This window comes from Panulirus ornatus, chromosome 2 (assembly GCF_036320965.1).
Source record: "Panulirus ornatus isolate Po-2019 chromosome 2, ASM3632096v1, whole genome shotgun sequence".
Classification (NCBI taxonomy): Eukaryota; Metazoa; Arthropoda; class Malacostraca; order Decapoda; family Palinuridae; genus Panulirus; species Panulirus ornatus.
Genome location: NC_092225.1, coordinates 64,756,622 through 64,782,607, shown reverse-complemented (window position 1 = coordinate 64,782,607; position 25,986 = coordinate 64,756,622). Strand labels below are relative to the sequence as shown.

At 45.0% G+C, this 25,986-nt stretch overlaps 1 protein-coding gene across 1 annotated transcript in view; it reads left to right on the top strand.

The window, feature by feature from the left end:
- Positions 1-25,986, top strand: part of LOC139756746 (uncharacterized) — a 194,561-nt gene that overhangs the window by 112,426 nt on the left and 56,149 nt on the right. Inside the window, exon 3 of the mRNA XM_071676496.1 lies at positions 10,130-10,182. The gene's annotated coding sequence lies outside the window, so the exon portion shown is untranslated. The remainder of the gene's footprint in view (positions 1-10,129; positions 10,183-25,986) is intronic.

Here is a 25,986-nt window from a genome sequence, read left to right as displayed (position 1 = left end):
GCCACACCTGGGTCTCTCAGGCCACACCTGGGTCTCTCAGGCCACACCTGGGTCTCTCAGGCCACACCTGGGTCTCTCAGGCCACACCTGGGTCTCTCAGGCCACACCTGGGTCTCTCAGGCCACACCTGGGTCTCTCAGGCCACACCTGGGTCTCTCAGGCCACACCTGGGTCTCTCAGGCCACACCTGGGTCTCTCAGGCCACACCTGGGTCTCTCAGGCCACACCTGGGTCTCTCAGGCCACACCTGGGTCTCTCAGGCCACACCTGGGTCTCTCAGGCCACACCTGGGTCTCTCAGGCCACACCTGGGTCTCTCAGGCCACACCTGGGTCTCTCAGGCCACACCTGGGTCTCTCAGGCCACACCTGGGTCTCTCAGGCCACACCTGGGTCTCTCAGGCCACACCTGGGTCTCTCAGGCCACACCTGGGTCTCTCAGGCCACACCTGGGTCTCTCAGGCCACACCTGGGTCTCTCAGGCCACACCTGGGTCTCTCAGGCCACACCTGGGTCTCTCAGGCCACACCTGGGTCTCTCAGGCCACACCTGGGTCTCTCAGGCCACACCTGGGTCTCTCAGGCCACACCTGGGTCTCTCAGGCCACACCTGGGTCTCTCAGGCCACACCTGGGTCTCTCAGGCCACACCTGGGTCTCTCAGGCCACACCTGGGTCTCTCAGGCCACACCTGGGTCTCTCAGGCCACACCTGGGTCTCTCAGGCCACACCTGGGTCTCTCAGGCCACACCTGGGTCTCTCAGGCCACACCTGGGTCTCTCAGGCCACACCTGGGTCTCTCAGGCCACACCTGGGTCTCTCAGGCCACACCTGGGTCTCTCAGGCCACACCTGGGTCTCTCAGGCCACACCTGGGTCTCTCAGGCCACACCTGGGTCTCTCAGGCCACACCTGGGTCTCTCAGGCCACACCTGGGTCTCTCAGGCCACACCTGGGTCTCTCAGGCCACACCTGGGTCTCTCAGGCCACACCTGGGTCTCTCAGGCCACACCTGGGTCTCTCAGGCCACACCTGGGTCTCTCAGGCCACACCTGGGTCTCTCAGGCCACACCTGGGTCTCTCAGGCCACACCTGGGTCTCTCAGGCCACACCTGGGTCTCTCAGGCCACACCTGGGTCTCTCAGGCCACACCTGGGTCTCTCAGGCCACACCTGGGTCTCTCAGGCCACACCTGGGTCTCTCAGGCCACACCTGGGTCTCTCAGGCCACACCTGGGTCTCTCAGGCCACACCTGGGTCTCTCAGGCCACACCTGGGTCTCTCAGGCCACACCTGGGTCTCTCAGGCCACACCTGGGTCTCTCAGGCCACACCTGGGTCTCTCAGGCCACACCTGGGTCTCTCAGGCCACACCTGGGTCTCTCAGGCCACACCTGGGTCTCTCAGGCCACACCTGGGTCTCTCAGGCCACACCTGGGTCTCTCAGGCCACACCTGGGTCTCTCAGGCCACACCTGGGTCTCTCAGGCCACACCTGGGTCTCTCAGGCCACACCTGGGTCTCTCAGGCCACACCTGGGTCTCTCAGGCCACACCTGGGTCTCTCAGGCCACACCTGGGTCTCTCAGGCCACACCTGGGTCTCTCAGGCCACACCTGGGTCTCTCAGGCCACACCTGGGTCTCTCAGGCCACACCTGGGTCTCTCAGGCCACACCTGGGTCTCTCAGGCCACACCTGGGTCTCTCAGGCCACACCTGGGTCTCTCAGGCCACACCTGGGTCTCTCAGGCCACACCTGGGTCTCTCAGGCCACACCTGGGTCTCTCAGGCCACACCTGGGTCTCTCAGGCCACACCTGGGTCTCTCAGGCCACACCTGGGTCTCTCAGGCCACACCTGGGTCTCTCAGGCCACACCTGGGTCTCTCAGGCCACACCTGGGTCTCTCAGGCCACACCTGGGTCTCTCAGGCCACACCTGGGTCTCTCAGGCCACACCTGGGTCTCTCAGGCCACACCTGGGTCTCTCAGGCCACACCTGGGTCTCTCAGGCCACACCTGGGTCTCTCAGGCCACACCTGGGTCTCTCAGGCCACACCTGGGTCTCTCAGGCCACACCTGGGTCTCTCAGGCCACACCTGGGTCTCTCAGGCCACACCTGGGTCTCTCAGGCCACACCTGGGTCTCTCAGGCCACACCTGGGTCTCTCAGGCCACACCTGGGTCTCTCAGGCCACACCTGGGTCTCTCAGGCCACACCTGGGTCTCTCAGGCCACACCTGGGTCTCTCAGGCCACACCTGGGTCTCTCAGGCCACACCTGGGTCTCTCAGGCCACACCTGGGTCTCTCAGGCCACACCTGGGTCTCTCAGGCCACACCTGGGTCTCTCAGGCCACACCTGGGTCTCTCAGGCCACACCTGGGTCTCTCAGGCCACACCTGGGTCTCTCAGGCCACACCTGGGTCTCTCAGGCCACACCTGGGTCTCTCAGGCCACACCTGGGTCTCTCAGGCCACACCTGGGTCTCTCAGGCCACACCTGGGTCTCTCAGGCCACACCTGGGTCTCTCAGGCCACACCTGGGTCTCTCAGGCCACACCTGGGTCTCTCAGGCCACACCTGGGTCTCTCAGGCCACACCTGGGTCTCTCAGGCCACACCTGGGTCTCTCAGGCCACACCTGGGTCTCTCAGGCCACACCTGGGTCTCTCAGGCCACACCTGGGTCTCTCAGGCCACACCTGGGTCTCTCAGGCCACACCTGGGTCTCTCAGGCCACACCTGGGTCTCTCAGGCCACACCTGGGTCTCTCAGGCCACACCTGGGTCTCTCAGGCCACACCTGGGTCTCTCAGGCCACACCTGGGTCTCTCAGGCCACACCTGGGTCTCTCAGGCCACACCTGGGTCTCTCAGGCCACACCTGGGTCTCTCAGGCCACACCTGGGTCTCTCAGGCCACACCTGGGTCTCTCAGGCCACACCTGGGTCTCTCAGGCCACACCTGGGTCTCTCAGGCCACACCTGGGTCTCTCAGGCCACACCTGGGTCTCTCAGGCCACACCTGGGTCTCTCAGGCCACACCTGGGTCTCTCAGGCCACACCTGGGTCTCTCAGGCCACACCTGGGTCTCTCAGGCCACACCTGGGTCTCTCAGGCCACACCTGGGTCTCTCAGGCCACACCTGGGTCTCTCAGGCCACATACGTAAGAATATGAGGAGTAAGAAAGATGGCTTTACTGGACGACGTAGTAATGGACAGGAGTACAAGAGAGAGAGAGAGAGAGAGAGAGAGAGAGAGAGAGAGAGAGAGAGAGAGAGAGAGAGAGAGAGAGCAGAGTGGACACGTACATTCTACCGGGTGATAGTCGCTGAAACGGGTTGACTGTGGCTGGGGGTAGGGAGATTGTTGCTGGGATTGGGGTGATAGTGGTTTGTTTGGGGATGATGATGCTGGCTGGGTGACGTTGGCTTGGGTTTAGGGTGACGTTGGCTGGGGATGTCTTTATAAGCAGCATGTAAGATAATGTAGACATAGTTTAGATAATGTAGACATAGTTTAGATAATGTAGACATAGTTCAGATTATGTAGAAGTAGTATAGATAATGTAGACATAGTTAAGATAATATATACATAGTTAAGATAATGTAGACATAGTTAAGATAATGTAAACATAGTTAAGATAATGTAGATATAGTTAAGATAATATAGACATACTTAAGATAGTGTAGACATAGTTTAGATACATCAGATACGAAGTTGGGACTTCTGGTTTATTTTCTTTATCTTCTTTTACACCTTCTTCATCTTCTCTTCACCCCCACAGCCCAGGCTGGGGCAAGGCTACTGGATTAAGCCTATTTCTGCATTATTTTCTTTTTCTTTATCTATTTTCCACATTTGTCCATCTTTTCCTTTGTTTTACTTTTTCTTCGTTTTTCTAATCTTCGTCGTATTCTTATATCTTCTTCATGTTTTATCGCTTTTCTAATCTCCCTCTCATCTCCTCTCTCTTCTAATCTCCCGCTCATCTCCTCTCTCTTTTACTCTCCCACTCATCTCCTCTCTCTTCTAATCTCCTACGCATCTCCTCTCTTCTAATCTCCCACTCATCTTCTCTCTCTCTCTCTCTCTCTCTCTCTCTCTCTCTCTCTCTCTCTCTCTCTCTCTCTCTCTCTCTCTCTCTCTCTCTCTCTCTTCTATTCTCCCTCTCATCTCCTCTCTCTTCTAATACCCAACTCATCTCCTCTCTCTCTTTTAATCTCCCACTCATCTCTCTCTCCCTTCTTTCTCTCCCTCGACTTCGATCTTATCCTCCCTCTCTCCTTCTCCGAGGAGTGAGGAGGCAAGAGAGAATTCTCTGTTATATCGGGGTATATCTAGATAGATTGGAGGTATGTGTAGAAGCAGGGGAATGACCATCGTATATCAGAGTATATCTGGATAGATCAGAGGTATGTGTGGAGGCAGGGGAATGACCTTCGTATATCAGAGTATATCTGGATAGATCAGAGGTATGTGTGGAGGCAGGGGAATGACCTTCGTATATCAGAGTATATGTGGATAGATCAGAGGTATGTGTGGAGGCAAGGGAATGACCTTCGTATATCAGAGTATATCTGGATATATCGGAGGTATGTGTGGAGGCAGGGGAATGACCTTAGCATATCAAAGTATATCTGGATCTATCGTAGGTATGCGGTTCCATCAGATGAATTCAGAGATCGTCTACCTGCTTGAATTCCACGTTTGCTTTAGTTTACATTCCTCGCTTGCTTTTGTTTGAATTCCTCGCTTGCTTTTGTTTGAATTCCTCGCTTGCTTTTGTTTGAATTCCTCGCTTGCTTTTGTTTGAATTCCTCGCTTCCTTTTGTTTGTATGGCTCATTTGCTTTTGATTGTATGCCTTACTTGCTTTTGTTTGTATGCCTCGCTTGTTTTAGTTTGTTTTCCTTGTTTGCTTTAGTTTGTATTCCTTGCTTGCTTTTGTTTGTATTCCTTGCTTGCTTTTGTTTGTATTCCTTGCTTGCTTTTGTCTGTATGCCTCACTTGCTTTTGTTTGTATTCCTCGCTTGTTTTTGTTTGTATTCCTTGCTTGCTTTTGTTTGCATGCCTCGCTTGCTTTTGTCTGTATGCCTCACTTGCTTTTGTTTGTATTCCTCGTTTGCTTTTGTTTGTATGCCTCGCTTGCATTTGTTTGTATGCCTCATTTGCTTCTGTTTGTATTCCTCACTTGCTTTTGTTTGTCTTTCTCCTATCTTATTTACTGCTCGTTCGCTTTTATTTTCAACTAGTTTCTTTTTCTTTCTTAAACTATGGGTCTATTTGTGTTTTAAATATTTTTTTTCTTTTCCTTTCTTTAGCGTTCATTCCCGGCACTTGCGATGTAGTGAACTCATTTGTCTTTTCTCTCATTGTTTCAGAACTCTTACTTGCCCTCACTTTGGTCCACTTCTTGAGTTCATGGCAACACCCTCCTGCACTCATTTTGCCTAACCGCTTGCGTTCATTTGCCTAACCGCTTGCGTTCACTTAACAGCTTATAACCAAGACACGCGTTCATTCGCGGTCTTACATACATGTACTCAACGCTCTTTTTCAAATGCGTTCACTTCGTGAAAATCTCAAGCTATCCAATTTGCGTTCATTTGCTTATGAGATCTCGCGTTTTTTCCTTCAAATTCATTGGGAGTATCAAAAGGAAAGCATGGATATCCTAGAAGATCGCGTGGGTATCCCAGAAGATCGCGCGGGTATCCTAGAAGATCGCGTGGGTATCCTAGAAGATCGCGTGGGTATTCTAGAAGATCGCAAGTGTATCCTAGAAGATCGCGTGGGTATGCTAGAAGATCGCGTGGGTATCCTAGAAGATCGCGTGGGTATCCTAGAAGATCGCGTGGGTATCCTAGAAGATCGCGTGGGTATGCTAGAAGATCGCGTGGGTATCCTAGAAGATCGCGTGGGTATCCTAGAAGATCGCGTGGGTATCCTAGAAGATCGCGTGGGTATCCTAGAAGATCGCATGGGTATTCTAGAAGATCGCGTGGGTAGCCCAAAGGATCGCGTGGGTATCCTAGAAGATCGCGTGGGTATCCTAGAAGATCGCGTGGGTATCCTAGAAGATCGCGTGGGCATTCTAGAAGATCGCATGGGTATCCTAGAAGATCGCGTGGGTATCCTAGAAGATCGCATGGGTATCCTAGAAGATCGCGTGGGTAGCCCAAAAGATCGCGTGGGTATCCTAGAAGATCGCGTGGGTATCCTAGAAGATCGCGTGGGTATCCTAGAAGATCGCGTGGGTATCCTAGAAGATCGCATGGGTATCCTAGAAGATCGTGTGGGTATGCTAGAAGATCGCATGGGTATCCTAGAAGATCGCGTGGGTATCCTAGAAGATCGCGTGGGTATTCTAGAAGATCGAGTGGGTATCCTAGAAGATCGCGTGGGTAAGCTAGAAGATCGCGTGGGTATGCTAGAAGATCGCGTGGGTATCCTAGAAGATCGCGTGGGTATCCTAGAAGATCGCGTGGGTATGCTAGAAGATCGCATGGGTATCCTAGAAGATCGTGTGGGTATGCTAGAAGATCGCATGGGTATCCTAGAAGATCGCGTGGGTATCCTAGAAGATCGCATGGGTATCCTAGAAGATCGCGTGGGTATCCTAGAAGATCGCGTGGGTATCCTAGAAGATCGCGTGGGTATCCTAGAAGATCGCGTGGGTATCCTAGAAGATCGCGTGCCCCCACATTGCTCACATTCATTCACCAGTGTTACCAAGACGCGTTCATTCAACTCGCGGGTGTCGAGTCACCTTCTCCGGCGCGCGTTCACTCACCTGTCCGCCGGCGAATCTCCTTATTGGATCTCCGGTGACATATAGAAAAACGGGCTAATGATGGGGATAGCCAGGTTCATAATGGCCGCCGAGGAGACGGGAGTCCGCATTTTCCGAGTGGCAACGCTGTGTTTTCCCGCCAGCGCAAAGGCACTACATCTTTCTAAAGTTGACATTAGATTAAGGCGACTTCTAGCTACATTCCTCGGCGTTTTTTACGGAACTGGTTCTCTTGCTGGCTTCGTTTTAAGGTGATTCACTTATTTTGATAAGCTTTCTTGCCTGATTTCACAAATCTATTCCTGGTACAGAGCGCTGAACTGAATCCTGACTTTGATAAATTTGAATTACATTTCGGTAGAATTCTCTTCTCAGTCATTTATCTTGTCTTTTTAATTTTGGTTAAGAAATTTCAGTCGTAGTTTCTGAATTCTGTCCAAGTCTATATTATCAATAAGGATTCGTGGATGAAAGATGTACAGACTAATCTTGAGAATTCCTTCATCGTTGCTCGCCAAGAGCAGTAAGAAAAAGAAAGATCCCCGTGATATTTTTAGACTTGACTGGAGGCATTTTATTTCGGGGGATGACAGATGATAAACACTGGCTTAATTTACACTTGAGGTTTGTGAGTTATTTATGACATGACCGTGGTATGAATCATAGCCATGACATGCGGCATAATGAGAACTTAATGGTCAATGCTCGCTATTTGCAGAGCGTTGTAGTCGCCTGAAGGGTATATGTATTGGCAGCGCTTGACGCCTTTTGTTAGACTATGATGGCAGTTTTGAAGACTTTCCCCGCTGGCTGTTTAATATTCATAGCAAACCGTATGTATATCATACATTTACAATATTTCATGAATGCATGAATATTGCTTTAAACGCAGACGTTAACAGAAGCAAACATATAACTTGTGAATATAGATATATATTTCTACATATAATACAAATTCACATTAAATTTGCATATATATCTATATATATATATATATATATATATATATATATATATATATATATATATATATATATATATGTATATATATATATATATATATATATATATATATATATATATATATATATATATATATATATATATATTTTCTTTTTTCTTTTCTTTCAAACTGTTCGCCATTTCCCGCATTAGCGAGGTAGCGTTAAGAACAGAGGACTGGGCCTTTGAGGGAATACCCTCACCTGGCCCAATTCTCTGTTCCTTCTTTTGGAAAATTAAAAAAAAAAAAAAAAAACGAGAGGGGAGGATTTCCAGCCCCCCGCTCCCTCCCCTTTTAGTCGCCTTTTACGACACGCACGGAATACGTGGGAAGTATTCTTTGTCCCCTATCCCCAGGGACAAATATATATATATATATATATATATATATATATATATATATATATATATATATATATATATATATATATATATATATATATATATATATGTATATATACGAATAAAGTGCATATGAACGTGCACCTTCATAGAACATACAAACCTCCAACAGCCAGGATCGAACCCGGGACTGGCCCATAGCTTAGCGGTAGCATTCCCGCCTGTGGTACAGGAGTCCCGGGTTCGATCCTGGCTGTTGAAGGTTTATATATATAAGTATATATATATATATATATATATATATATATATATATATATATATATATATATACATACGGAGAAAGTGAAGTGTTTTAGAGTGGACTTAGCAGCGGAAGGAACCATGGAAGCGGAAGTGAGTCACAGGGTGGGGGAGGGGGCGAAGGTTCTGGGAGCGTTGAGGAATGTGTGGAAGGCGAGAACATTATCTCGGAGAACAAAAATGGGTATGTTTGAAGGATTAGTGGTTCCAACAATGTTATATGGTTGCGAAGCGTGGGTTATAAATAGGGTTGTGCGTAGGAGGGTGGATGTGTTGGAAATGAGATGTTTGAGGACATTATGTGGTGTGAGGTGGTTTGATCGAGTAAGCAATGAAAGAGTAAGAGAGATGTGTGCTAATAAAAAGAGTGTGGTTGAGAGAGCAGAAGAGGGTGTGTTGAAATGGTTTGGTCACATGGAGAGAATGAGTGAGGAAAGATTGACAAAGAGGATATATGTGTCAGAGGTAGAGGGAACGAGGAGATATTGGAGGTGGAAGGATGAAATAGAAAGGATTTTGTGATGGGGCCTATTTTCGTATATATATATGATTCATATGATTTTTATCATCCTTGTTCGCCACTTACCACCTTCGCGAGATAACGCTAGGAATAGATGAACAATGCCCATAATTGCCCACTCCCACCCCGTGCTGTTGTCCATAATGCACCGGCACCAGAGTCACCATACACGGTCAAAGCCCCTCAGGCCATTCAGCAATTTACCCTGGCCACTTCATATGCCCTGATCCAGTCTATTGAGAGCACGTCGTCCCCCGTATATCAAGTTGCTCCAATATCACTCCATCCTACGCTCACCTCTCACCCACCTGAATGTTCCGCTCATCATCATGCACGGCTCGTATATCTGGCATGGCTCTTCCTCCACTCTCTCTCTCTCTCTCTCTCTCTCTCTCTCTCTCTCTCTCTCTCTCTCTCTCTCTCTCTCTCTCTCTCTCTCTCTCTCTCTCTCTCTCTCAGCCACAGTGGGGTCAGGAAGCCTTCCATCCAATTACATCCACAAGCTCTTCACTTCTCTTCAGCCTTCTCTTCCTGCCCCCCCCCCCCCCCCCCCCCCATGATGGTGTTGACCTCGCGCTCTCCTTCCGTCATCACTTCTCCCAGTGTTTCCTGCGAGCTGTCTGCTTGTGACCCTGGACTTGTATCCGCGACACACGCCCAGCTGCTGCTTCCCCTAGTTTTCTTTGTGGAGACCAACCACACGAGGCATGACGGTGCTGCCTTCCTTCTTCCCTTGAAAAGCGAAGCTGTGGAATCCACTTCCTTCTCCTCGTCTTTCCTTCTTCTCATTACCTTTCTGTTTACCAGTCATGTTTTCAAACCAAGTTCTTTATTCTTTTTCTCATTATTCTATTTTGGGATATGTCTTTCCCAATTCCAAGATGATTAATATATATATATATATATATATATATATATATATATATATATATATATATATATATATATATATATATATATATATAAGACATACAAATTATATCTTCCTACTTGAATAGATACACTAATATTACAGAGCAGTCAGTTAGGTATACGAATCATTACCATCCGGTAATCTCCACTGAATACTACACTACATTCATAACTGTATTTCCCAGGGTTATCCGCCCTTCCAGCAGATGACTGTAAAAACTAAAGAGATTATATGCTACACTTGCCTTATTAACTTTTTTTCCTCCGTTTTCAGTTTGTTTGGCACGTCTTCAAGGGAGACTACTGCAGTCGCCCGAAACATACTACGTAAGTTCATCGAATTATTATTGTTTGGGCGTATGGTTGGTCAGGTTGACTGGACGGTTCTTTGGTTAATTATCTGGTTGATTAATCAGATGGTTTGGTCGGTTGAATAATTCATACTATGGTTAGTTGACTGAATAGTTAGTACTTGGTAGCTAGATGGGTTCTAAGTTGGTTAATTGCTTGTTTATCTTTACTGGTTGTCTGTATGGTTGATTGGTTGATTGTTGGGCAAGTTAGTATGCTGATGATTGGCTGAATGGTGGTTGGTTGGTTGTTTCGGTGGTGTTGGCCGGTTGGATAATTTATTGCTTGGTCATTTTTGCTGATTGGATGATGCCTTGGTTGGTGCGTTGTCTAGTGAACTGCAATGGCTGACTGATCCTCGTTGTTGATTTGGGATAAGAAATTTCAAGCATGCAATAATGATCATTTTGCTTTGTTATCTGCACCAGATGTCAACCCTTCATCAGTTGATGCATAGTCAACCCAGCTGTTCTTCCACCTCTAAGGGTTGGTCGATAAAATAGGTACCAGGCTAAGGATAAGGTATATATATATATATATATATATATATATATCGTTAAAAGGAGGGCTATTTTTAAAGCATCAGTTGTCCGTTCCGTCTCAGCTGACAGAAGAAAAGCTCTTTCGTTGACCTTGGAAGCAGAGGCAGGCAGTTCACATCAGACAATCATTGTTTCGATAAACTCTCACGATACCTGACCAGGAGTGTCTGAAAGGCCTTGGACATCTCAGCACAGGGCTGCTGTTGCTGCTGGCCCGCACATCAGCACAGGCAGAACGCTCGAGGATGGTCTCAAGACCTGAACTTGGAGGGCGAGATATGGTTCAGAAAGCACGGTGTTCCACCTTCACGATCGACCGCTTCCACACCCAGTCAGTGTCCAGACATCTGTCAGGTTATACTGGAGGGCACAGGACATCTGTAACACAAAGTAACACATTAAGTTTCGTCCCTTATTCTCTGGATACGATAAGTGGTCGGTATGGTGTCTCGCTATAGGCCAGAGGCAGATCAACTGCACCTCGAGTTCTTAGGATGTCTTCAAGCTGGATTTAGGAAGGTGCTGTCAACTACCACGGCCACAGGCTGCAGTATAATGAGGCTTATTCGTATACTGAGATCGCTGGAGAACTACAGCAATCATTACCATACATATTCAATATTACAGTACCTAAAATGATGATATAATAACTTGAGAAAATGCCATGAAACCTCCAGCTTTGGTCATGATCCTAAACCTGTTACAAATAGCCACACACTACCCCAGCGTTCCAGCTTGGTGCCCTGGAAATTCAAACTGACAGCTGTATAATGAGAATGCAAACAAAGTGATTCGCATGGCCCTCATTACCTCATAAGGCAAACAAGGGCCAACTCGTGTCCCACGACTCTCGCTCCCCTGTGATATAAAACTGTCGAGTGATTAGGTTCTCATTTAAAGAGCGAGTTGGTCTCATGGCCATCACTTGTGCCCATGTGTCCACCACAGTCTCTCCCTCTCTTTAACTTGTGAGCCAGTGAGGGGTGACTGGGAGGAGAATTTACACAGATGTTCCTCTCCACCACACAGCAATGCGTCCTGACTCACCCTCAGGATCTTACAATAAAGGTCAAGGTCACAAGCAGAGGTCATAGGAATATGTTAAGATGATCCTTTCTACCACCACCAGCTCAGGATGTGACGCATCTCCAAGGTCATACCCTTGAAGTCCAAAAGGTCACGGCTGACGTCACAGTGGTATCGTCTTCATGTCCCCTCCCATAAGTTCTGATCCAGTAGAGTTTGTCATAATGATCCCTAACGCCCATGTTCATCCTCTGCAGACTGTGTGTGATGAGGAGTCCCTCACGTGCCGTATCACCACCACCCGAGTCCTCCCACCACAGCACTTCAAATTTGATTATGGAAAATTTTTTTTTTTTTTGCTTCACTACCTGGCGATGTTTGCCCCGCCAGCTGGCAACATTTGTCCCATCACCTAGCAATGTTTGCTCCACCACCTGCCAACGTTTGCACCATCACCTGGCAACGTTTGCACCATCACCTGGCAACGTTTGCCCACCACTTGGCGATTTTGCCACACCACCTGACAACGTTTCCCCATCACCTGGCAATGTTTGTCCCACCACCTGGCAACGTTTGCCCACCACTTGGCGATTTTGCCCCACCACCTGGCAACGTCTGCCCCATCACGTTGCAACGTTTGCCCACCACCTAGCAACGCTTGACCCACCACCTGGCAATGTTTGCCCACCACCTGGCAACATTCAGCTGCCAACACCTCAAATTCAACGCCACAGCTGGGATAACAATTTACACAAGTTGTAGTTGTTAGAGGACAGTTCGCCTCAATGATGGCACCGTCCATGGTAGGGCCCTCAGTAATGGCACTTAATCCTGTGGGGAACTCAGAGATGGCATCGATCATGGTGGGGTCTCCAGTGATGATGCCCATTACCATGGAGACCTCAGAGATGGCGCCCCTTATGGCTGGGACCTAATAGATGGTGTCTATCATGATAGGGACCTCAGAGATGCCCACCCATCATGATAGGGACCTAAGAGTTGGCACCCATCATGGTAGAGACCTCAGAGATGGCACTCATCATGGTAGAGACCTCAGATGGCACTCATCACCATTCTCATCACACAATGGAACAAGTGTTGCTCGCTCGCTTCCAGTTCGCAAGATGCAGCGGCCTGCACCTCTGCTCTCTCATCTTACACGTTGATACTTCTACTTACAGCAACAGTCTATGTTTTAGGGCCGCTCTCGTTAGGTAGGCATTACAGTATCCATGTAGTTTATTAACCTACATCAGGACGTTAGTTGGTTGATCGTACTCAAGTGGAGTTTGATAAGGGTCGATAATACCGGATGCAAGCAGCTGAACCAGGACCCTCCGTTGCTGACATCGTACTCATAGAGGTAAGTTATTGTACAGAGTTTAGTGTTAACAGTAAACGGACTGGTGATGAGCCATGTCGTATCAATCAAGAAACTGTAATCATACACATGAGATTGAATCATGTGAAGTGCTATTTTATCATAGATGAAAGGTTATCATTACATGAATATTTCTCTTTGTACAGGGTTATCAAACACATGTAAATCTCACCGTACATAACTCACAGTAACGACCAGCAATCAGAGGGGCAGTAGCGCATACAGTGTAGGGATGGCCCATGCACGTCCATAGATATGGTGATACATAACGTCTCAAAATCCAGACTAAGAATGAGAGATAAAAGCATTATCAAAGTTGCTCATCTCCATCATCAACTGCCGACACAACATTGAAAACATAAAGTGCGAGCAAAAACGAAACTACAAAAGTGCCAAATTTTTATTCTTTTTTCATTTCAATATTCTTTCATCTTCCTCTGAGATGACGTAATGAAGAATAGAACGATTTATCTCCATAGTTCAAATATCTATCAACTGTGTTGTTCAAGTGGAAGTGTAGCGTATCGTTGTTAAATCACCTTAAAGGTAAATCTAAGAAAGTGAGTCATAGAGACAGTCACTTGTTGCTCAAACTCCACAAGACTTCGCAAGACGGATGGATGCCATACTGCCACACTTAGGAACATATAGATGAACCAGAAATAGAAACGGACGCTAGAAATGCAGTTAGATGTAAGGACGATATGGCAAAAGGCATATAGCACGTTGAGGAAGGGATGAGAACGCCATTGAAACAAGCTCTGCATTCGAAGCCCAGCCACACAGCTTTCATCTTACCCTACACCTCGTCTGTTATCGTTGCCACAGGATTCTTAAGATAACCAGTGGTCATGATCGACAACCTTTGTAAAGGGATGGATTATGAGAAGAGGAATGTCCATGTACATGCCTGAGGTTACGAGGAAAGCTGGGTGAAGCTATGAGACTCACGCGGGTGTTAGCATATCATGGTTGTGTTTATCGTGCACGCGTGTTCTATGGCACCCACACGTACATAGCTAATGAAAACAGCCAAGCTGGTATCAACGAAGGAATGTCTCCAAGTGAAAGACGGTGGAGGGAAGGAGTGGGTGCTGGACCCTTGTATGCAGCTGTAGTTCCATGGCAACGGCAATTTTTTCCTTTGTATACTTTTGGCCAGTTTGTCTCTGCGTTTATCCGCCTTCTGATTGTTTCTTTTTTTCTTTTTTTTGTTTCTTATTTTTTTTGTTACTTGCATCCGCAGGTCAATATAATCCTTCAGTCTTGATGACGGGTCGTATGATCAGGACGGCTGGATATCTCCTAGTGCTGTCTTGGTCGGCGTCTTGGCTCTTCTATTTGACCCGTTGGTTGTGGAGGACAGAGACTCAAGGATGTGAGGGATTTACTCTACATCCACTCTATCCTCTGGTCTTTAATACATCTTTATTAAGACATTTTTCATTCTACTTTTATTATTTTAATATCTTACTTCTCATACACCTATTTCTCAACCTTCTTTCTAAGTAGTGATCTAATGAATCTATGTCACTCTAATGTCGTATGCAACACTTGTTCTCAGAGACACATTTACCTCGAACACCAAAAGAATCTGGTAGAACCACTAGATCCCTCTGACCATGGTGGCTACCAGCCTAGTGCACCAAGTTGGCTATCACACACACACACACACACACACACACACACACAAATTGTAGCTCAAAAGAGATTAAGCTTATCTCGTATTAATCTCCGGCTAATCTGTGATCAGGGCCCCGTCTACACTAATACCACATGAAGGGAGCCACTGGTCGTGGTAAACGCGCCGTTATCTCTGCATTAGGCATTCCTCCCACCACCTGCTCCATATGGTCCTGAAGTCCAGTATTTCTCGCAGATTGCATCTCGTAACGTCGCCAGTCATGATATTAGTGTACTCTAGTTCACATACAATTGGCTGGCAGGGAGATTACAGCCTTATCTCTCACAATTTTCCCTTCATCGTCTCGACTGCGGGTCCTGGGCTGCAAGTCGGCCGGGTGGAGGAGGAGGAGAAGGAGGAGGAGGAGGAAGCTCTGGCCAGCAACCTTGAGGGAGAGAACACCGAGGCAGAACGTCGTCCTCAACGAGGCCTGAGAAGGAGTCCAACAAAAGCCAACAAAAGCTCGACAGTAGCGAACAATAGCCTAAGAGATGACGTAATGTTTATCCACCTCCTGGCCAAGCCTGGTGGTTCCACTATGCTGACTCTGGTAACAACAGAGGAGGCCTCTCGGACCACTGCACACCTTTTCATGGAGGTCTGGAGAACCTGGGCGAAAGTTCCTGGACGCCAAACGTAGGTCAGGGATGACCGCGAAATTTATCCTACCCTGAAAACTTCGCCAACATCCACGCCAGGCAGTACGTTTCCCTCCACTGCCTTCGAACCCACGACCTGAGACCTTCATGTCACCTCACACACCACCAGCCGCACCAACATTACGTGATTTTTCAAGAAATTATGTTTTTGTACCACAACACTCATGGTGGGTGAAAAGATGGAATGTGCTTATTACAAAAACACTTTTCATACAATAAATATATATATATATATATATATATATATATATATATATATTTTTTTTTTTTTTTTTTTTTTTTTTTTTTTATACTTTGTCGCTGTCTCCCGCGTTTGCGAGGTAGCGCAAGGAAACAGACGAAAGAAATGGCCCAACCCCCCCCCCCATACACATGTACATACACACGTCCACACACGCAAATATACATACCTACACAGCTTTCCATGGTTTACCCCAGACGCTTCACATGCCTTGATTCAATCCACTGACAGCACGTCAAACCCTGTATACCACATCGCTCCAATTCACTCTATTCCTTGCCCTCCTTTCACCCTCCTGCATGTTCAGGCCCCGATCACACAAAATCTTTTTCACTCCATCTTTCCACCTCCAATTTGGTCTCCCTCTTCTCCTCGTTCCCTACACCTCCGACACATATATCCTCTTGGTCAATCTTTCCTCACTCATTCTCTCCATGTGCCCAAACCATTTCAAAACACCCTCTTCTGCTCTCTCAACCACGCTCTTTTTATTTCCACACATCTCTCTTACCCTTACGTTACTTACTCGATCAAACCACCTCACACCACACATTGTCCTCAAACATCTCATTTCCAGCACATCCATCCTCCTGCGCACAACTCTATCCATAGCCCACGCCTCGCAACCATACAACATTGTTGGAACCACTATTCCTTCAAACATACCCATTTTTGCTTTCCGAGATAATGTTCTCGACTTCCACACATTTTTCAAGGCTCCCAAAATTTTCGCCCCCTCCCCCACCCTATGATCCACTTCCGCTTCCATGGTTCCATCCGCTGACAGATCCACTCCCAGATATCTAAAACACTTCACTTCCTCCAGTTTTTCTCCATATATATATATATATATATATATATATATATATATATATATATATATATATATATATATATATATATATATATATATATATGTGGGAGCGGGGGGCTGGAAATCCTCCCCTCTCGTTTTTTTTTATTTTCCAAAAGAAGGAACAGAGAACGAGGCCAGGTGAGGATATTCCCTCAGAGGCCCAGTCCTCTGTTCTTAACGCTACCTTGCTAACGCGGGAAATGGCGAATAGTATGAAAGAAAAAGATATATATATATATATATATATATATATATATATATCATACTTGATCGCTGTTTCCCGAGTCAGCGAAGTAGCGCCAGGAGACAGACGAAGAACGACCCATCCACTCATATACACATATATACATACACGCATATACACGTACATATACATTCATATACATATATCAGCATGTACCCATACACATGCATATACATATATCAACATGTACACATATACATACATATACATTCACACATACAGACGTATGCATATATTTACACATATGCATATTTATCCTTGCTTGCCTTCATCCATTCCCATCGCCACCCTGCCTCACAGGAAACAACATCGCCACCCCTGCGTCAAGGAAGTAGCGCCAGGAAAACAGAGAAAAAAGACCACATTCATTTACATTCAGTTTCTAGCTGTCATGTGTAATGCACCGAAACCACAGGTTAGGTTAGGTTAGGTTAGGTTAGGTTTGGTTAGGGTTAGTTCTCTCAGACAAAGCAGTTGTTAAGACTAGTTTTGACTGAAACATTTAGGTAAAACTAAGTATAAAAACACTGCAGTCCTGCATTTCGTGTTTTACCCACCTTCCTCAGGTGCAAAAAAGGGTTCTGTCTAGTTGAAACGAATTCTCACTGATATCTGGTTTTAACTACACAATACATACAAAACTGTATAACTCATGAATGGGAGGTTACATAAGTATTGCCTTAGTTAAGTATTGCCTTAGTTAAGTATTGCCTTAGTTAAGTATTGCCTTAGTTGTAGTCGAACCTCAGATGTCTTCGCTAAGTGATTCAGGGTTGTCCCAGTGAGCCAACTGGACAACTGGCCGAGTGATGCTACTTAATAAACGTAAAGGTTCTGGTTACCGCCGGCAAAATAACCATAAACAATGGTTTCTCAACGGCCGTCAACTGCTGCAGGTCGTTAGGGAAATGCCTCAACCCAGGGAGACCAGACCACTGGCCACTGACGAGACACACTGGGTGGGGTGACCTCAGGTCATCCCTGTACCCTGATACTTGTTGGAGTGACCTCAGGTCATCCTTGTACCCTGATACTTGTTGGAGTGACCTCAGGTCACCCTCGTACCCTGATAGTTGTTGGAGTGACCTCAGGTCATCCTTGTACCCTGATACTTGTTGGGGTGACCTCAGGTCACCCTTGTACCCTGATACTTGTTGGGGTGACCTCAGGTCACTCTTGTACCCTGATAGTTGTTGGAGTGACCTCAGGTCACCCTTGTACCCTGATAGTTGTTGGAGTGACCTCAGGTCACCCTTGTACCCTGATAGTTGTTGGAGTGACCTCAGGTCACCCTTGTACCCTGATACTTGTTGGGGTGACCTCAGGTCACTCTTGTACCCTGATAGTTGTTGGAGTGACCTCAGGTCACCCTTGTACCCTGATAGTTGTTGGAGTGACCTCAGGTCACCCTTGTACCCTGATAGTTGTTGGAGTGATCTCAGGTCACCCTTGTACCCTGATAGTTGTTGGAGTGACCTCAGGTTATCCTGGTACTTGCCTGAGTGACCGCAAGTCGTCTTCGTGCTCTGATATTTGTTGGGGTGACCTGAAGTCGTCCTAGTCCTCTGATGCTTGTTGGAGTGACCTCAGGTCATCCTTGAGCTCTGGTACTTGTTGGGGCGACCTCAAGTCATCCTAGTACTATGGTATTTTGCTAGATTGACCTATGGTCGTCCTTGTACTCCGGTACTTGTTGAAGTGATCTCAAGTCCTTCCTTGTAATCTGGTACTTGTCATGGTGACATCAAGTCGACCTTGTACCCTGTTACTTGTTGGAATGAGCTTAGGTCACCCTTGTATTCTGGTATTTGTTAGGTTGACTTCATGTCGTCCAAGTACTTTGGTACTTGCTGAAGAACACATTAAACAACCGAGGCCCAAGATTCCTCAATACCTCGCCAGCTATCATCAGAAACACTCCATGACGCACAGAAGTTTAAGACTGCACTGGACAAGTGTACCAGACCAGGCAGGCCGTGGGGGCTCTGTAGGCCTGAGGGCTGCAGCGGCCAGCATCTTGATCGACCAATAATCCAACCCAAAAGCCTGGGTCCAGCTGGGGCTTACGGGTGAAGAACCCCCGAAGACTTCATCAGGTGGACCTTGTAGAGCAGCAGTTACACTCAAGAGTGACCAGAGCTCTGCCTGGTGACCTGCACTTCCTGACCCACCTAACATAATGACGGGGATGATGACAAAGACCGTCTCTTCTCTCTACCACTGCCTGCAGGGGACCACAGCCCCTCATGTCCCAATGAGACAGCCGCTAAATTTCACTTTTTTGGCGTTAAAGTGACTCTAAGGTTTTCTAATATGGATTGATGGCTACGTCTTGTCCTCTATGATCATTCCAGTATACATCAGTGCTTTCCAGACGGCAAAGTCTCATAATGTATCTCTTTTCTGCTCACAGGCAAGAATTTTATCCAAGATCTTCTCTGGCAATTCTTGCCACTGTCTTCTCTTTCCTATAGATTCCGCAAACCCTGAGTAGAAAACAAGCTCCTTTTTTTTGTCTCTCCGCGAGTAGCACGTCGCATGGCTATGACTCCTCCGTTATCTCCATTGTTCCTCTCCGTTAGGTAACAGTCGCGTTGGAAATGCCATTTCCTACAGCCTCTGTAATCTAGTCTTTCTACACGTTTTATTCGCTTAATTACTGTTATTTGGTGTCATTTTTTCTTCTATTACTCGAACTAAGATTTTCTAAATTGCGTTTCATTTCTGTCATCAGTGTATCCATTTTTTTTGCGGTCATTTCCATTTGTCTCTTGTTGCTTCATTGGCCCGTGTTCCTTCGTGTTCTTTTTTATTCGTGTTTGATCGTCAAACATTTTGCACATTGGTGAAAGTCGTTTACGTTTTATGTGTAGCAATATCATGAAATGTATAATATATATATACATATATATATATATATATATATATATATATATATATATATATATATATGTATATATGTATATATATATGTATATATAAATGCAGAAAATCTCAAAAAAACTAGGCCACGTAAATGCAGAAACACCTCTGGTAAAAGGAAGCATGAGGAACCTGAGCTCTCTCGTGTATCACCACATCTTTAGAGGATTTTTTCTCTCTCCCTCTGTAACTAGTCCTCTGAAGATGTAATACACGAAAGCGCTCAGGATGTTCGAGATTCCCTTTACTAGTAGTGTTTCTGCACACACACACACACACACACACACACACACACACACACATACACACACACACACACACACACACACACACACACACACACACACACACACACACACACACCATTATCCATTTTTTTTATATATATACCATGAGATGCCACTGGGAATAAGGTGGATGCGGCCCACGATGATTGTAACTTCTCAATTACCTGTGGTAATCATAGGTCATGTTATATTTATGCATAATTAAGTCCCAATAACTACCAGTTAGGGCCTGGGGATCGCAAGGGACTGACAGGTCAATGGTCATTACCGTCATCATTAGTCCCCCAGCAGAGAGGACCGGACCATAAAATTTTCACCTGATATAAACATTAATCTTTTTATTGATCCCCCAAAATAAAGGATAAATCAAAGACCAAACCACCCGACCCTTGCGTGAGGGGTGAATCATACGATGGGCTAATTATGAGATTATCCTGATTGTATAATTACAAAAGCCATAATTACCCTTACTTAACAATATAATGGATATAGATGTTTCTCACTAGCCTCGTTTCAAGCTCACATTCTCCTGGGGTCGGATTATCTCCTGACACACGGGTGAAATGATATGTGAAATCGGCTTTAGGGTAGGGTTAGGGAGGCATGACAGTACTATACCCACCTTTCCTATGGGTTACTGCCGTGGCTGTAAAGGCGAATAACACTGAGTGAATTAGTACCAGTGTGAGCCCTGGTATACACAAAACACCTGGTATGAGAAGGGCATATATGAAGAGGAAATGATCATATAGAGTTCATCTGAAGATATACGTGTGTATATGTATGAGCACATATCATATGTAATACCTGGATATAAGCAGATAAAACGTGGGGACCTGAACACTCTATATATCAAATGAATGCTTACAAGACTAACCCTTGAACTACGTCAACTTCACCCAGGAAAACAATGATTTATCACCTACGTCCATTTTGGCTCCTTAGTGTACGATAACTACCACTTACGTACGATATTTCTATGTTTCGTGCTGACAGTGCCGTCAGAGGAGAAACTGTCGCTGGTGTGGTCAGCAAACAGCGCGTCGTCGTCACCAGGCACGGATCGCCGGCGTCACGTCCTGTCCCCCCCCCTAACCCCATCCTCCCCCAGCCTCACCCCAATTTAAATGGCCAGCACAGGAAGTGGCGCCGGAAGCTCACGTAAGCCCCACCTGAAAGTTGCAAGAGAATATGGAGCAGCGGTAACTGTGGTAGGGTGACGACGCGCCTTGCCTGCCAGCCACCACGCACACCTGCTCTAGCCTTGGGTGCTCCTGTGTTTGACTCACTCACTAGTCAAGCCCTGGTCTTAAAATGTTCACATTGCCCTCCCCACAATGACGATGTACTTTAGAATATATTTTTTTTTTTTTTTTTTTATACTTTGTCGCTGTCTCCCGCGCTTGCGAGGTAGCGCAAGGAAACAGACAAAAGAAATGGCCCAACCCACTCCCATACACATGTATATACATACGTCCACACACGCAAATATACATACCTACACAGCTTTCCATGGTTTACCCCAGACGCTTCACATGCCCTGATTCAATCCACTGACAGCACGTCAACCCCGGTATACCACATCGATCCAATTCACTCTATTCCTTGCCCTCCTTTCACCCTCCTGCATGTTCAGGCCCCGATCACACAAAATCTTTTTCACTCCATCTTTCCACCTCCAATTTGGTCTTCCACTTCTCGTTCCCTCCACCTCCGACACATATATCCTCTTGGTCAATCTTTCCTCACTCATTCTCTCCATGTGCCCAAACCATTTCAAAACACCCTCTTCTGCTCTCTCAACCACGCTCTTTTTATTTCCACACATCTCTCTTACCCTTACGTTACTTACTCGATCAAACCACCTCACACCACACATTGTCCTCAAACATCTCATTTCCAGCACATCCATCCTCCTGCGCACAACTCTATCCATAGCCCACGCCTCGCAACCATACAACATTGTTGGAACCACTATTCCCTCAAACATACCCATTTTTGCTTTCCGAGATAATGTTCTCGACTTCCACACATTCTTCAAGGCTCCCAGAATTTTCGCCCCCTCCCCCACCCTATATATATATATATATATATATATATATATATATATATATATATATATATATATATATATATATATAGAATATATATATATATATATACATATATAGAATATATATATATATATATATATATATATATATATATATATATATATATATATATATATATATATATATATATATATATATATATAAACAGGAGTACCCAAGATTTCGACTGAATTTCAAGCCATTCTAATGAATACGTCAATATGAACAAGATGATATATACAAAACCAAACTTCACCACGACCAAGGGAACAAGGAACAGCTGATTTGAGAAACATGGAAAGGTGGACCAGAACAGGAAAGTGAACCGTCTCTCTACTTGGCAAAGGACGTCAGGTCATCTACTGTTTTCTTATTTCCCCAAATTTCAACAGAGATTCTATTAAGATGTCTAATCACTACGTTCTTTTATTCATCTTTATGGCGCTGTTAACTTTGATAAGAGAGGTTTGAACATAAAGTCTTTTTATAAGTGACATGCAAGGGTAAACATTGTTTGACTCCCACCAGTTCATTGGACGTGAATAATCTTCAGTATGTTAGAATATTGCCTTTGATTCTGTAGCTCTCCTTACTGAATGGTTATGTTGCTGAATCTTCTACTTTAAGGACTTAGTTGTGTGGCTAATATACATCTTACTACAGACTTGATTTGGAACACAGTAGACACCTGAATTTTTATTTGATGATGGTCTGTTTTTTCTAAGTATGGAACTCCGTGTTTTCCTATTGAAAAGAATACTAATAAAAAGTTGTTTCAATAAAGGTGAAAAACTCCTTTAGAGAGAGTAGAGCCAGAAGAGTTTTGTTATTGAATAGTCTTCCTTCTCATTCTGTCAAAAATGTTTACTGTTACATGTATATTTCTTGCGGCCTCAAGAATTTTCGACCATGAATTCTTAAATGAAGAAATTGTACAGATCTACGACATTACGATAACACTGAGTTATCCTGAGAAGGTTACTGACACATGTACGCAAAAAAAAAGCAAAGAAGACCTGCTATTGTAATGAGGAGGAAGACAAATTCAACAAACAAAAACATTTTGGTTCTACTCTACATTTAGGAATCTTTAGCTTTTACTAGAATGTTGAAACAAATATCATGAACTTTGTTTTCACATCTGAAAACACCATATGGAGTTCCTTGATAAAGATCAGGTCATCATCTAATGAATAACCAGGTGTTTACTTTGTTTCGTCTTAAGTTTGTTGTAAAATGTATATTAGCCAAACAAGTAAGTCTTTAAAGGAGAGGATTCAACAGCATAGATATTCTGAAAGGAGAGCTTCAGAATCAAACGCATTATTCAAGCATACTGAAAATTATTCACACACATTGAACTGGGAGAGGGAGGCAAAATTTGTTTACTTTTGTGTGTCATTTATAGAAAGGCTTATTGTTGAAACCTCTCTTATCAGAGTAAACCAATCAGCACCATAAACAAGAATGAAGGAATTTAGTGATTAGATATCTCAATGAAATCTCTGTTGAAATGTGGCACAATTAAGAAAACAGTAGATGACCTGAAGGTCGTGTCCACCATTCCATGTTTCTCAGATCAACTGCTCCATGTGTCCTCAGGTGTGGTGTAGGCTGGTTTTGTACATATTCTTTTGCTCGTTTTGACTCTGCTGCCTTGGAAACGGCTTGAAATACAGTCGAAAGCTTGCAGCTTCTGTGTATATTTTTCAAGCGAGTTTCCTCATATCAGTACTTTATGAGTGTGTATGATTTACCACAAGGTTCCTGGGGTAGGGGAGAAAGAATAGTACCCCCGCATCCTCTGCGTGTCGTAGAAGGCGGCTAAGAGGAACGGGAGATGTGGGCTGGTGATTTAGGGAATCGGCAAGAGGGAAGTGCTTGGATAGGAGAAGGTGCCTCTTAGAAATTCAAAAAAAATTGCATTGTATACACTGTGTGGCATAGGTTCTGTTAAGGATTAAATGGCCCATGCACCACTCAGGAAGTCGGCTATATCCACTAGCCGGGATCACAGATCATGGGGTAAGTTCACAATAACTGACATGAAATTGTTCAGTACGAAAGTTCCATCTTGAGATGAGGGGGTCTTGTGATGCGTTAAAGCGGTGTTTGCTAGAGAGATAGATGGTGTGTATAATTCAGTAGAGAAAGCATAATTCGTACGTGCCTGGGGAGTGTGGTTTCGGATGGGTGCATGTCTGATGAGGTGGAGTTTAAAACTGGTTTGGGAGGATGTTTGCTTTGTGCCTGTCAGGTCATTTCGATGCGTATGTTTTCGTCAGTGTCGCATTTCTTTGGGTTGGGGGGATTTGTAAGTAAAGGTTGGTGAAGTACAAATCAGGGGTAAGTCTTTCATATTTGCATGGTTGGTGGTGATTAGTTATGGAGTAAATTGGATGCAAAAGTTTCAATTCTGTTGCATAGAACTGAGTACCGAAAACATTTAGGTGATATGATATTGGAAGTATTTGTACTTCGTTGTGGAGGCGCTGAGCACTCATGGTGATTGGGCAGCCACTGACTGTTATGAAAACTGCTTTGTGTGGTTTACAGACTTTCTAGATTTGTTTACGATAGCGTGGATGACCAGGTAGGTGAGGCGTAGGTTAGGGCGGAGCGAACGAACTGTTTATAGAGAATAATAAGGGATCGATTTTCTTGTCCATATGCGGTACTGGTAAGTGTACTGAGAGCGTTTAGTTTGTTTATGGCCTGTAAACTATTGTTTGTAATGTGAGGAGTGAATAACCTTGCTCTTATTCACATTTACTCTCAACTTTCTCCTTTCACACACTTTTCCAAACTCAGTCACTAACTTCTGCAGTTTCTCACTCGAATCAGCCACTAGAGCTGTATCATTGGCGAACAACAACTGACTCACTTCCCAGGCCCTCTCATCCCCAACGGACTGCACACTCGCCCCTCTCTCCAAAACTCTTGCATTCACCTCCCTAACAACTCCATCCAATATATGTCCATGGGGACATCACACAACCGTGCCGCAGACCGACCTTCACAGGAAACCAATCATTCTCCTCTCTTCCTACTCGTACACATGCCTTACATCCTTGGTAAAAACTTTTCACTGCTTCTAGCGACTTACCTCCCACACCATATACTCTTAAGACCTTCCACAAAGCATCTCCATCAACCCTATCATATGTCTTCTACAGATCCATAAATGCCACATACAAATCCATGTTTTTTCCCAAGTCTTTCTCACACACATTCTTGAAAAAAAAACCCTAATCCACACAAAGCGAAAAAACACCGTCATCTAAAAACAAGCGGCGGCCCCATAAAGAAAAATCGATTAAACGAGACATGAATAATAAAAAGAAAAAAAAAATAAAAAAAAAAAAAAAAAAAAAAAAAAAAAAAAAAAAAAAAAAAAATATATATATATATAATATATAATATATATAATATATATATATATATACATATCACATACAAACCTCCAACAGCCAGGATCGAACCTGGGACCCCTGTGTCACAGGCGGAAATGCTACCGCTAAGCTATGGGCCTGTGGCACAGGGGTCCCGGGGTTCGATCCTGGCTGTTGGAGGTTTGTATGTTCTATGAAGGTGCGCGTTCATATGCACCTTATTCGTTTATATATATATATACATATATATATATATACTATATATATATATATAAATATATATATATATACTATATATATATATATCATATATATATATATAAATATATAATATATATATAATAATATATATATATATTAATATATATATATATACCATTAAATTCTCAAATAAGTCTGTTGGGTTTAAACACATAAGGACAAAGATAACCGCACCTTTCTTTATCGTTTCTT